Below are 13,919 nucleotides of genomic sequence, written 5' to 3'. Positions count from 1 at the left end.
GCATTTATTTATTTGTTTATTTGCTTCTTTCCTTTCCTTTCCTTTCCTTTTCCTTCTTTCCTTCCTCCCTTCCTTCCTTCCTTCCTTCCTTCCTTCCTTCCTTCCTTCCTTCCTTCCTTCCTTCCTTCCTTCCTTCCTTCCTTCCTTCCTTCCTTCCTTCCTTTTTCTTTCTCTCTCTCTCTCTCTTTCTCTCTTTCTTTTTTTCTTTCTTTCTTTAATGCATTACATGTTTTGAATCAGTCCATCTGTAGCAGACTGAATATGACCTCCAAACATGTCAGGTCTTAATCCCTGGAACCTGTAAATGTTAACTTACACAGAAAAAGACCTTTGCAGCCGTGTTTTAATTAAGGATCTTGAGATAGAAAGATTATCCTGCATTATCCGAGTGGGCCATAAATGCCACCACAAGAAAGAAGGTCCACATAAGAAAGAAGCAGAGGGAGATTCCACCCACACACAGAGTAGGCAATGTGAAGAATGAGGCAGAATCACAGTGATGTAGCCACAAGCCAAGAAATACTGATGGCCAGTAGAAATGGAAAGAGTCAAGGGAAGGATCCTTCTCTAGAGCCTCCAGAGGAAGTGTGGACCTGCTGATGCCTTGATTTCTGCCTAGTGAAACAGATTTTGGATTTATAGCCTACAGAACTGAGATAACTCATTTTTGTTATATAAAGCCAAAAAGTTTGTGATAATTTGTTACAGCAGGTTCAGGAAGCTAATACACCATCCTAAATACATTTGTCAAGTGCATAGAAAATCTGTTTAATGAAATGCTGTAAGAGTTAGAAACTTTATTCTATTTATATAGATTATTTGGCCCTTCCTATCCTGCTAATTTGCCAAAAAGCTGAGAAGAGTTGTTAATGCACAGATTCAGTTCCTGCTGTGGTATCACTCAGAGACCGCCCCCAGTTGGATCACCCTTCTGTGACAGGCACAAAGGCTGCTTCTGTGGCATTTCCACTGCCTCTGGATCTCCACATAGGCCCTCCTGAAGGAGGAAAAAAATAATGTGGCTGACCACAGGTAATAACCCCTTTCCACCTCATTGCTGCCTTCACAAGGAGCCAGAGACCAGTTCATTACACAATGGTCGTCACTCATTCCTTCCCTCCCCTTAAGATGGAATCAAGTAAGGTCAAACCTCATGGGGAAACATCTACTCATAAACCACTTCTCCCTCGCATAAAATAATGTTTGTGTGTAGAGAGGGAAGGAGAGAGAACATTCCTGTTCTGAACCTCAGGTTCACTTGGAACTCTGTTATGTTCCCGTTCCTCAACCAGGTGTTCAGCTGCAGAATATAAAAAATCAGTGGCAAGGAGGATAGATAAAGTTTTCAGTCTCTTTGACCCCTATTTAGCTCAGACTTTGCATCCCTACTGACAGAAAAGCAAAGCAAAGCTAAATTCCTTCCAAAGTGGCAAAAAGAGTACAATGGAAGTGTCTCTCTCAGTATACTCTCCAAAATGTGACTCAGGAAAGCCGCTTCAAACATGCAAGGTAGAACATGGTACTCTTGGATTGCTCCAAAAGTGTTGGTCAATCCTGAAAATCTAAGTGGTTTTTTGGCAATAAATAAATACATTAAAAATCTTGTGGAGGGGGAATCAAGAACAATGCTAAAGTCTTCCTTCTTTCAGATTCTGCCCCCAACATAATCATCATTTCAATTTTTCTAATACTTTAAAATATTGTACAAATGTTTGTAAAGAAAAAATGCAGGCAACATGGAAGAATGTATAATAAATAGTTCAAGTTCCTCTCTCCACATCTTCCCATTTTACTTCCTTCCATGTTTAACCACTGTTAAAAGTTTGATGCCTCCTTTCACAAATTTCTTTAAATGCTTGTGTACTCCAATGTCATGTTACATAGACACAGAGGCCTTTGTTTTTAAATTGATAACAAGAATGGGAAAAGGTTAAATGTTGAATCAGAGCAACTCTGTTATGCCAAGATCGGGACCATGGTTAGGAAGAACAGAACACTGGCACTCAAGCTGGGAACACTTGGGCAGATGATTAAGATTTTGAACACCAGACTTCTCTGAATCCTAGTCTGTGTAAGTAATCACCCTTCAGCATGAAAAGCTAGCACTCTTCCCTTGCTTGAAGACAATGCAGAGCCTTTCCTTGTAGGGCAGCATGAACCTTCCTCATGAACTGCCCCCATTTCCCTTCCTAGTCATTAGGCCTGTAACTAGAATTCAGTTCCAAAAGAACACAGCTGGAGACATGCTGGGCTCAATAAAGGACAGAGACTCTACTCAAAGGAGTTGCAAGACCTAAGTAGAATGTATTGGTGGGAGCTGGGGGAAGGACTGTAGGACTAGAATTTGAGGCTTCTCCATTAATCAGGCTGATACAATATATTGGATAGAAGAGAGTTTATTGATTTGTGGATACTCTCAACATACAAGATGCTGCCAAAGATCCAAGGAGATGATATGACCTCACCACCAGTGTGATCCTAGGAACATGGAAAAAAAGTATGGTTCATGTTAAATTAAATTAAGATGCCAGAGTTGCTATGGTGGACAGTGGATAAGGGATTACAGGGGTCAGGGAAATGGGCACTCTGGAGTGGACTGCACAGGCACAACTCAGAGATGTTTCATGTTTTGTTCCAGACCAGTGCAATAAAGAGAGTTTTGCCATAAAGTGAGTTGTAATCTTTCTGCTGGTGGAGATACTTTCAGTATCTCCTTCAATTTGTAAAATATACTACATCTGTGAAGTGCAATAAAGTGATGTGCAATAAAATGAGGTATGTATATGTAAGGCTGGGAGATACGCCAAATGACTACATACAATAGGAAGGACTACTGGACACATCATTGCCAAGGCCATACATAATACTCTGGTGAGAGGGTACCAGCATCATTAAAAAGTTTAGTAATGGATCTCCTTTACAAGACAGGGTTAACAGGAGGAGAGACCATTACAAGATTAGGTTCAATGATAGCAATGGGGGTGTTAGAACTTCAGAACAATATAGAGTAAGCACTTAACTGCCAGGAGCAAGGTAGGCGCAATTTTCTTAATGAGTGGCAGAGTCATCAGATAGCCAAGGGGGTCTAACCTGAAGAGAATAATGGAGGGGGTTAATGGAACTCAGTATCTTCAAGGGCTAAATAGCTAGGCATCCAACAAGAGTACAGCTCAGCTTCTATTGTCAGAAGAAATACAAAATGGATGGCCACTAGAGCTATGGGGCCTAAATTAGTTTTCAAGTACAGCATCCATTGCTGGATAGTCACTTATAGTTAGGTATCCCAAACATTTTAGGGACTATGGGAAGAGAAGTTCTTATTTGATATTGATAACCTGTTACATAAACTAACACCATGGTTTAGACTATTACCATAAACTATCTTCATTCCTGTTAGAATGGAGGCTTATGGAGTCTTGACCAAGGTCCTGCTCACAGTAAACCTACTGGATCTGTTGATCTACCATGCAGTCATTTTCATGATTCCCAAATATATGATTGAGATTGACTTATGTAGTAATTGACACAATTTCAACTTTGGTTCTTGGCCTTTGGGGTAAGAGGTTTAAAAATGAGGAAGTCCAAGGAGAAGTCTGAAAATACTCCATTGTTGGGAACCACCCTGCCTGGTTTCAGAAGCTGTAACCCCCCTGCCCTCCGCCTCCCATGGCTAAGGCTGAGTAAAAAGACCTTGGGACCATAAGCCAGTAAGGAGATAAAGCTTATCCTCCTGCAGGGGGAAGCCTCTGCCCCCTTTACTTCACCCTGCTTATCCCTGGGTGGATGACTGGTTAGCCAATGACAGGTAAGATTCCTCAAGAGAGGGATGACCTAAGACAGGCATGGTTGTGAAGGGGCCATCTGGGAAAGACTTGGGGAACTATAGAAAAAAGGGGTGATGGGCTCTCACCCCTTGGCTTTGACATAGCCTGAGTCTTCATTCTGCCTGTAAAAATTTTCCTAATCTCTTGGCTGCCTTACTTCCCCTACCTGACTTAAGCCTGAAACAATGCCGGAGGTGGGTGCAGCCCTGTGCTGGAAAGGGTGGTTTCCAGGGGCAATCAGGCCTAAGAAAAGAATGCATAAAATCCTGTGAAACTGCTTTGCTAAGAATGCTCTCAATTTAAATGATAAGGGTTTAAGCATAAAATGAATTTGTTTCCCAAAGTTTCATGGCCCTTTGGCTATCTAACTCTGACTCAGAATAAGCCCTCAAAGTTCTTTGAATGTTATCTATTGTTTGATCATTACTGCCTGACAATGATTGATGAGCTTTACATATATGCCCTATATTCCTCTGCAAATTAAACCCAATAAAACCCATTGAGGAACAGGCTCAAGGCCCTTCTCCTTTGAGAGACTGGTCACCTTTCCTCCCCCAGAAAGATCATGTCTTGGTAGACTTACTCTCATCTGTGGTGGATGGGGGGGGGGGCTCTGTGGGCAGAGCCACCTCACACTCCATTATCCCTCCAATCTCATCCAAGGACCAAAACCAATATCAGAACCCAGGGTACATGGCAAAAATTAGTGCCACCTTTAAGGATACAAAGGAGGCAAGGATGATAGATTCTATGACATCTCCATTTAGTTTGCTGATCTGGCCTCCTGAAGAACCAAATGGATCTTGGAAAATGATAGTTCACTTCAAACTTAAACTGCCCTCTAATTGCAGCCATGTACTAGTATGGTTCATATCTTTACTAGAGCAGATTAAATGGTTTCAGGTACATTATACATGGTTTTGACTTCACAAATGCATTATTTTATAGTCTAATAAAAATGGCATCAGGAACAGTTTGCATTTACATAGAGTGGGTAATAATATATTTATAGTTTTTCCCCAAAACTGAGTGAATTCTTTGCTTTTTGTAAGAATGTTCTCCAGAGAGATGTGGATCATCTGGACAGCCCATAAAACTTCACATTGAGCCCTGGCTGGTATGGCTTAGTGAGTTGAGCACCAGACTGCAAAGCAAAGGGTTGCTGGTTCAATTCCCAGTCAGGACACATCCCAGGGTTGCAGTCCAGGTCCCCAGTAGGGGGCACTAAAGAAGCAACCACACATAAATGTTTCTCTCCATTTCTTTCTCCCTCCCTTTCCCTTTGTCTAAAGATAAATAAATAAAACTAAAAAAAAAAAAACTTCATGTTGACCCACTACATCAATAACATTATGCTAATTGGTGCTAATAAATAAGAAGGGGCTACCACTCTGGAAGACTTAGTAAGGCAAACATGCTCCATGTGAGATAAACACTTTAAAAATCAAAGCCCTGACACACTTGTATAAGTAAATTTTGTAGTCTTGTAGTCAGGGGTGTTTCAGGGCATACCTTCCAAAGCAAAAGACAATCATTACATCTTGCACCTCCAACTACAAAGAAGGAACTCCCATGCTTGATGGATTGCTCCTACTTCTAAAGAGAACACATTTCACACTAGAGAATACTTCTCCAGCACACATATCAGATGACAAGAAATGTTGTCAGCTTTGAGAAGATCACAGTACAAAATAGAGTTCTGCAGGAAATCCAAGCTGCAGTATAAGCAGCTCTGCTGTTGGAGCCATGAAACCCTGTGGGTCCTATGGTATCAGAGATATCAGTGGCAGGAAAGGATGCAATGTGGTGCCCCTGCTTACAGCAAACCCCAACTGGGAAAATCAGTGCAGACTCCTGAGCTTCTGGGGAAAGGAGAATTATACGCTTAAAAAAAAAAACTTCTGATATGTTATTTGCCATTGGTAGAAAAGAAATGCCTGGCCATAAAACACCAAATGACCATACCTCCAGAACTGCCCATCAAGAGCTGGGTTTGCATGGAGTTCCCAAGTCCTAAGGTTGCTTGAGCCCTGTAGCACTTCATTTTAAGTTGAGCATGAGCTCCCAGCATGACAGGGGCTAGAGAGCAAAATAACTTGCATGAGCCTGTAGTCCAGACTCCCATGATCTTCATCACCATACTCCAGTGCCTCTTGCTCACGTCATTCTGATCACATTAGGAATCTCTTATCATAAGCAGATAGAAGAACAAATACTCCAGGCTTGGTTTACAAACAGAACAGCTTACTATGAGGGTGCTCAAAAATGGAAGCAGCTGCACTCAGCCTCATTCTGAAATGGCTTTGAAAGACAGTAGTGAGGGAAAATTCTCCTAATGAGTTGAGTGTTGGGTGATGCCCATGTTTATCCACTTTATGTGAAAGTAGTGACCTGGGCTGACAATATACCCAGACTAATGGGCAGGCACCAATGAACAGAGTAAGATCGAAAGAATTAAACAAGGAGGTATAAGAACATATGGGAGTAGGATAAAAGTGTGAAAAATCTTTCTGTCACATGTCAATGCCCACCAGAGAGCATCAACCATGGAGGAAGATCTAAGCAGTCAAGTTGACAAGATAATTCCACTCTTCCCTGTCATCCGCTATTCCAGTGCAGGCTCAATGTGTACATAATATAGTGGCCATGGTGGGAGAGGTGGATGCCCTGTACGGGTCCAACAGTGTGGGTTCCCACATATCAAGCCTGGTTTCATTGTTGCTGCCATCAGATGCCTAACATGCCAGCAGCAAACACCAATGTTGAACCCCTGATATAGTACCATTCCTCAAGGAGATCATTGGTGCAAAGTTAACTGTATGAGTTCCCTCTACTCTGGAAAGTCCTGAGGCTTGCTCTACCATAACTAAGCACATATTCTGGGAGTGGGCTTGTTCTTCCTGACTGCAAAGCCTAGGCCATTATAAACACTTCACCAATGGGAAAAGTATCCTATATAACATTGTGTCAGAGTGGAGAGCCCACTTTACCACAAAGGAGGTATGGGAATGGGCCTCTGACCATTGGAGCCACTGATCATATCATATACCATACTGCTCAGAAGCTACCTGCCTGATAGAGCATTAAAATGACACTGAGGACACAGCTTCAATGCTAGGTTAGAGACAACGCTTTGCAAGAAAAGTCATCCAACCTCCCGAAGATGGAATCAAAAAGCTTCATATGACACTGTATTCCCTAGTCAGATAAATACATAGGTCCAGAAACTAAGGGATGAAAGCAGGAGTGATCCCAATTACCATGTCTCCCAGTGGCCCACTAGGGACTTTGTTCTTTCTGTCCCCACACTTCTAGATCCTATAGGGTTAGAAGTCTTGGTGTGTAAAGGAAATATACTTTTGCTGGGGGACGCAGCAAGTATGCCACTAAAATATAGACTATACTGCTACCTAGGCACTTGAGACTTCGTGCAAACCCAGCCCTTGATGGGCAGTTCTGGAGGCATGGTCATTTGGCGTTTTGTATTCAGGCATTTCTTTTCTACCAATGGCCAATAACATACCAGAAGTTGGGTGTTTTTTTAAGTATATAATCCAACTTGCCCCAGAATCTCAGGAGTCTACACTGATGTTTCCCCACTGGGGTTGCCGTAAGCAGTAGAGCTGCTCTTGCACATTGGAGGCAGGGATAAATAAACATGTGTGGCATCTAGCTAATACATTTGTGGGCTTTTTCTACTCCTTTGCTCAACTGTGATGGTAAAGGGACATGTTGGCCACCCTGGATTCAAGAGGCGTGGTGTCTAGGGGCTGAAATGTGAGGGTCTGGGTAACATCATCACCCAAGCCAGCAAAAGAAGTTGCTGAAGTAAGAGGAATCTAGAATGGATATTGGAGGAGAAGGATGATAAATATTAGTTATGAGTCTAAGACCAGCTATCATGGTAGGGGCTACAATTTGTTTCTTCTAGGTTTCTATGGGGAAGAGAGGTACATCAGAATCCTGGAAGATAAACTCTCCAAATATCTGTGTATGTATGTATGTATATAGGTAAGTATGTACCTAAAAATGCATCTGAGAGACACAGAGTGGACTGTGATGGACATGGACATGAGCTACAATGATCACCCTTAGAGGCAAAAGTTGCTGTCCTATTTGTCAACTCCACAGAGTTTGTCTCAGCTGCAGACAATTGCCTTGCCTGGGAACACACCTATTCCAGGGTAGCCTACATGCAATGACTCATCACATAGCCACTGGGGTCACCCTGCAACAATTTTGATTGGCTCTTTCTACATTCCAGAGTTCCAAGTAGGGTTAGTGAAGACTTTTTAGTACTGCATTGTAGTTCAACTGTTCCCTCTGCCCATTCATACTTCCTTCCCCTTCTTTGCATGAGTGTTAATTTTTAATGGTTATTTTTCACATTAAACCCCATCTCAGAGTGTGCTTCTGGAGAACTCAACCTATAATACCTATAAAACCACCCTTCACCCTCACTCTGGAGATGTGAGGGGTGGCATCAGTGTGGAATGAGGAGTAAGAGTTTTTCAGGATGAGGAAAGGATATAGGTGGAAGAGAAAATAACAGCAGAATTGGGAGATTTACTATTCAGGGGAATTAACCAAACAAGTAAATATATAAAAGGTAGTGGAAGCCAGTTTTCTTGCTGTTGGAGAAGGTAAGTATGAGCACAGAATAAGAGCAAATTAGAACAAACTCTTGATCTTGGATTGTTGGAGGCATTGGTGTGAATATTTGGCTTTTAATACAGATACGAATAAAAACATAGATGTATGTGTGCATGCATGTGCTCTCACATGCATAGCTAGCTATGCCCACTGAGAGGGTCTGGGAAGTGACATGTGAAAAGTAAGGAGCACTTGTGGCACTCAGATGTGGCCTTTGAATGCCATTTTCCACCCAAAGGTACTAGGGCTCATTGAAGAAGTTGCTGATTCCAGAGCTGGAGTAGGGAAACTACAAGATGAGCAAAAAACACCTTGTGGTTCTAGGAAGCATGTATTTCTCAAGAATTGAGAAGGTCAGAGGGTTTGCCCTACTTACAACTAAGAAATTAGACAGCCATGGTTTCAAGGATACTCACAAAAGACATGAAACTCCCGAGTAAGGTACAGAGAGCTTTATTAGTCGTGACACAACAAACAGCAAGAGCATCATGTTGATATCAGTCCCCCTCATCTCTCAACCCCTATGAGGGGGGACACAGTAGTGGATGCTGCACAGTCATTGGGCTTGTGACAGCTGAGGAACCCTGAGCTTAAAGAATCTGAATTTTTATAACAAACAGTAAACAACCTGCCTTACCTGTTCTGGAAGAAGATACTTTCTTTACAATGCTAGGCAGAAAACAAACTGACCTCTACTCTGGAGGAAGTTACTCTACCTTCCAAGCTCTTTGCTATATAAGCATGCTTGAAAAGAGGATCCGAAACAAAAGCACAGTTAGTGTTTTTGGCCACAAGATGTGCAGAAAAGTCTCCTTCTGTCCATTTCCACTTCCTTCCTGCTCAGGTATAGACTGAAGCTGATGTGTGAGGTCTTTATACATGGAGTTCCAGCAGCTGCTGTGTGACCACAATGGGAGACCTGGTTGAATGCTGAGAATGGCTCAGAAGAAAAAAAAAGGGCAAATCCAGGATGCTTGACTACATTATGAGCTTCCAGACTAACTGGATCACCTACCTCCAGACTACCAGTAACTGAGGAAGAATGTCCTATGGTCAAGTCACCCTTGGTTGAGTGTTCTGTCACTTACAGCCAAGACTGTCCTGTTTGCTCAAGTGGCAGCACAGCTGCTCAGCAATGCCATTTGAGCACCCCCCTTTACATTTTGAATTATAAAATGTATAAATAACATTTTTTTCTTATTGTTTCCCATTCCCTACCCTCTTTCCACCACCAAAAATTGTAAGCAATTTTATAGTCTCAATTATAACCTTCTTATGGGTGTTTATTAAGAACAAATGATCGCAGATATGAAGCTACAATGAATTGGAGTAAGGTGAGTTTCAGACATTTGCCCAAGACTGAGGCTAGTCCAAGTGTCAGCTTGTCTTTGAAATGTCTTATCTGGCTCTGATCATTTGCTTAGATAACATCTGTCTGGTAGAGTTAAAGGGAAAGATGCCAGAACAGAAGGGAAGAAACCTTGCTGAGAGAAAGCAGGGCGAGAGTGGGGAGTGCTGACAAATGGGTAGAAGACCAAGTCTGATTTGCTAGTGAGGGTGTTCTAAAGCCACAATAAGGGGTAAACTGCTGACTCCTTTTATATTCTTTGCTGTATTAAAGTTTAGCTAGAACTTCAGGGAGTTGAGTTCTTACCTATCAATGACTATTTCTGTGACCTTTGAAATTTTCCTTCCTTCGCTCTCCTCACTTACAAAGTGGGATAATGGGATTGTTGGGAGGCTCAAAGGAACTTAAGGACGTGAAATTACTTAGAAAAAGGGAAGACCTGATGGGAGGTGTTCACATGCAAGTGTGAGCCACCTTTTTAAGTTATTAAGCTCCAATAGGAGTGAGATCTTCCTGACTATATACAGACATTCTCGCCCCCTGCACCATTTTTCATACTCCAGTGGATTAAATCTTATTTAGCCTCAGTAGTTAGGAACTTTGGCTTTGAGCCCTAGCTCTTTCCAATCTCTGCCTTGTGCATTATCTTAGGCAAGGCACGCTTCTCCTGCCATTCTTTCTGTCTACATATCGGAGGTCCTCCTAACTGGGGTTGCCACTTTCTGAAGAAAGCTGTCATGCTTCAGGGGAAATAAATCCAAATTCTTAGAAAGGTAATTTCACAACCTTTCCCAGCAGGCACCAGAAGCAGGGATGGTGGGTATGATAGGGGACTTAAGAGTTGGAAAATTTTAGTTTAAGTAATAGCTAATAAGCTTAGTAATTAATGCATGTAAAAGCTTTTGTTCTAGGAACTGAACCCATCCGGACCCATCCTTACCCATCCTGACTCCAGGAGACCATAAGCAGTTCCACCTTTGTTCCTCAGGAGGACTGCAAGCAACTCAAGATGATGTCTGAGCCGTTGCACTCCAGGGTGAGCTGGCCACTGCCCAGGACACAGCTAAAGACCATCACCTGGGGCACAGCTTAAGACCACCCAGGGTGACAATGCTGAAGTTGGTTTTTTTATTAATCCAATTAACTTTTCCCCGAATTTCAAAACCCTTACGTACACTTTGTTCTCTTTATAAAAAAGGGCTATTTTAAAATGGAATTTAAGATGGTCTGTTAGGGTATGAACCCTACATCTTCTCAGATTGCCAGCCATCTGAATAAAGCACCCATAAAGATTCAATGGCTGTCATTGCTTATTGGGTGGGTTCGGTAGTGGCAGGCAGCCCAAACTCCTGCGTCTTTTCCAGTTTCATAGTGAAGGGAGGGAATTTCTCTGCGTCGAGTCAAACAGCCATAGGATATAAACTCAGATGCTCAACATCTGCAGGCTGGGGGGCCTTGCTGAGAGTCAAGGTGTTTGCCAGACCAGGGGCTTTCTTTGTTTAGATGTTTTTCATCATCTTACTAAAAAATATTAAATGGCACTTAACAATTTATTAAAGATATGAGGTTACTATTAAACCCAGTAATTCTTATCTCTACCAAAGCCCAACTTCCCTTTCTATGTTATTTTATAAGACCTGCTTACAATTCTATCATTAAATTAATATTTAAAATTATTGAATTGACCAAAAAGTTCATTTGTTTTTTTCATAAGATGGCTCTAGTATTTAGATGTTTTTAACTTCATTTGAAACAATTTTGTTAGATTGTATTGTGACAACTGTCGTATCAGTGTACATTTTTTAAAAACATCAAAATTGGTGAATTTTTGTGTAGTCATTCCAATATTGAAGATGGAAGAAAATATACAACATTTTTGGCATACTATGCTTTATGATTTCAAGAAAGGTAAAAATGCAACTGAAATGCAAAAAAAAACCCAAATGATTTGTGCAGTGTATGGAGAAGGTTCTGTGACTGATCGAACATGTCTAAAGTGGTTTATAGAGTTTCATGCTGGAGATTTCTTGCTGAATGATGCTCTATAGTTGGGTGGACCAGTTGAAGTTGATAACGATCAAATAAAGACATTAACTGAGAACAATCAATGTTCTACCATGCAGAGGCAGCCAAGATACTCAAAATATCTAAATCAATAAAGTTATTGGTGAAAATAAAAAATGTGTCTTTTATTTTACAGAGAAAACTAAATGGGCTTTTGGCCAACCCATTACTATAACTTCAGTATAATACTAATTTCTAAAAAGCAATTCAATGTCTAATTGTAATATAAGGGGATAATAAAAATGAAGTTGCTTATAATAAAGTATATGTACTTCAATATATAAATGTCTAGGTGTGACTAGCACACCTAATAGCATAGTCAGATGTTTGTGCCTACATGTAGAATTAGTGTAAGACTGCTCTAAATGGAGACTGGTACAGGTGTGTTATATTGCAGGCTCATAAACCATATGCAGCATTGCTATTCGTGAGGTGATTTTCCTAAATGTTAGGAACAACTTATGGTGAGTTTCTAACAAAACAATTTCTAGAAAATTTGGATCTATTAAACGTGTGTAGAGAATATTTTATATTTATTTGTAAAATGGAGTTAGGTTCTCAGTTCAGATCATTGAAACCACCATCTTCACCTAAATAAATGTCTTGGTGGTTGTCAAAAGTGTGCAGGATAGGGGATAAATCTTACTTCATCAAACTGCTCTATACATTTTAAGAAAGATTGTATTTTCAGTCTGAACCCACTAAAGGCTAGGAGCCCCCAGTCATTGCAACATGGTAAAAAACTCCCACAAACATTTAAAATGCTGACTAATAGTAGTATCGTTCCTACTGAGAAACTCTGCTGTAAGCAGTACCTGGCATTCAGTGTACGTTTAATAGATGCTTATTGATCGGATGGATAAAAAGGTATAAATATTATATCTCTAAAAATAACTTTAACTTTTTCTGGCAAGTAACAGAAAACCCAACTAACTGTAGTTTAGACAAAATAGGGTTTGTAACATTTTTTTAACCAAGCAGTTTAGAGTTAGGCCACCCAGGGTTGCTGCCACAACAAATGATGTTGTTAGTGTTTATGAGTCTATTTTCCTTCCATTTTGTCATTCTGGGATGACATTTTTGTTATTTTATCACTTCATGAATTAAAGACCATTGTATCATCGTGAGTCTTACATCTGTATTCAAAGCGGAAAAGGGGAAGGAAGAGGAAAGATTACTACTGGCAGACTTCTTCTATCTTATTGGCCAGAACTGTGTCATGTGACTGGTGCTGGCTGCAAATGGTCTTTGCAAATGTTGCAAAAAGGCTACAATCCTCCCACTGAAAGCACTAATACTGCCATATAAAATATAAAAACATAAACAAACAGGCAACCAAATCTTGCAAATGCATTACTGAGCTTCCAAGAAAGTAAAGATTCTAAGAAGCTAAAAAGTAAAGTGAATATAGAACTCCAGAAGGGTGAGAAAGTACTACGGGTGCATTTTGTGTTAGGAATATGCGTCAACTTGTAGTCATCTTGCTATTTTATTTTTAATGGTTTCACAGGAAGTGGGGATGGAGGAGAGGAGATTAAGCTTAAGGCTTATGAAATGCATTGAGTAGAGACTGACTCAAACTTGGAAAATGAAAAGGCAAGCCACAGTCTAGTAGAAAATATTCACAAAGACTTGTATTCAGAATATATAAAAGCTCCTACAAATCAGTATCAAAAAGAAAAATATCCCAACTTAAAAAATAGACAAGTCTTGAAAAGACACTTAAAAAAAAAGACACACACCCAATACACACATGAAGGTGTACTCAACTTCATTAATCAGGGAAATGCAAGTTTAAATTACAATGGGACACTATTACACTTAGAAGGGTTAGAATTAGAAAGACTAACCAAAGCAGATATTTGTGAGAACATGGAGCAATTAAAACTTCATATACTGCTGATGGGAATGTAAACTTTACCAACACTTTTAAACTGTCTGACGATTTCTTACAATGTTACATGCGCATTTTAATTCTAAGAGAAATGAAAATATCTGTACACAAAAATTGCACATGTTATATGCATGGC

The sequence above is a fragment of the Artibeus jamaicensis genome, unplaced genomic scaffold (genome assembly GCF_021234435.1).
Source record: "Artibeus jamaicensis isolate MK-2021 breed Jamaican fruit bat unplaced genomic scaffold, CSHL_Jam_final contig_1832, whole genome shotgun sequence".
NCBI classification, from domain to species: Eukaryota; Metazoa; Chordata; class Mammalia; order Chiroptera; family Phyllostomidae; genus Artibeus; species Artibeus jamaicensis.
This window is presented reverse-complemented; position numbering follows the sequence as displayed.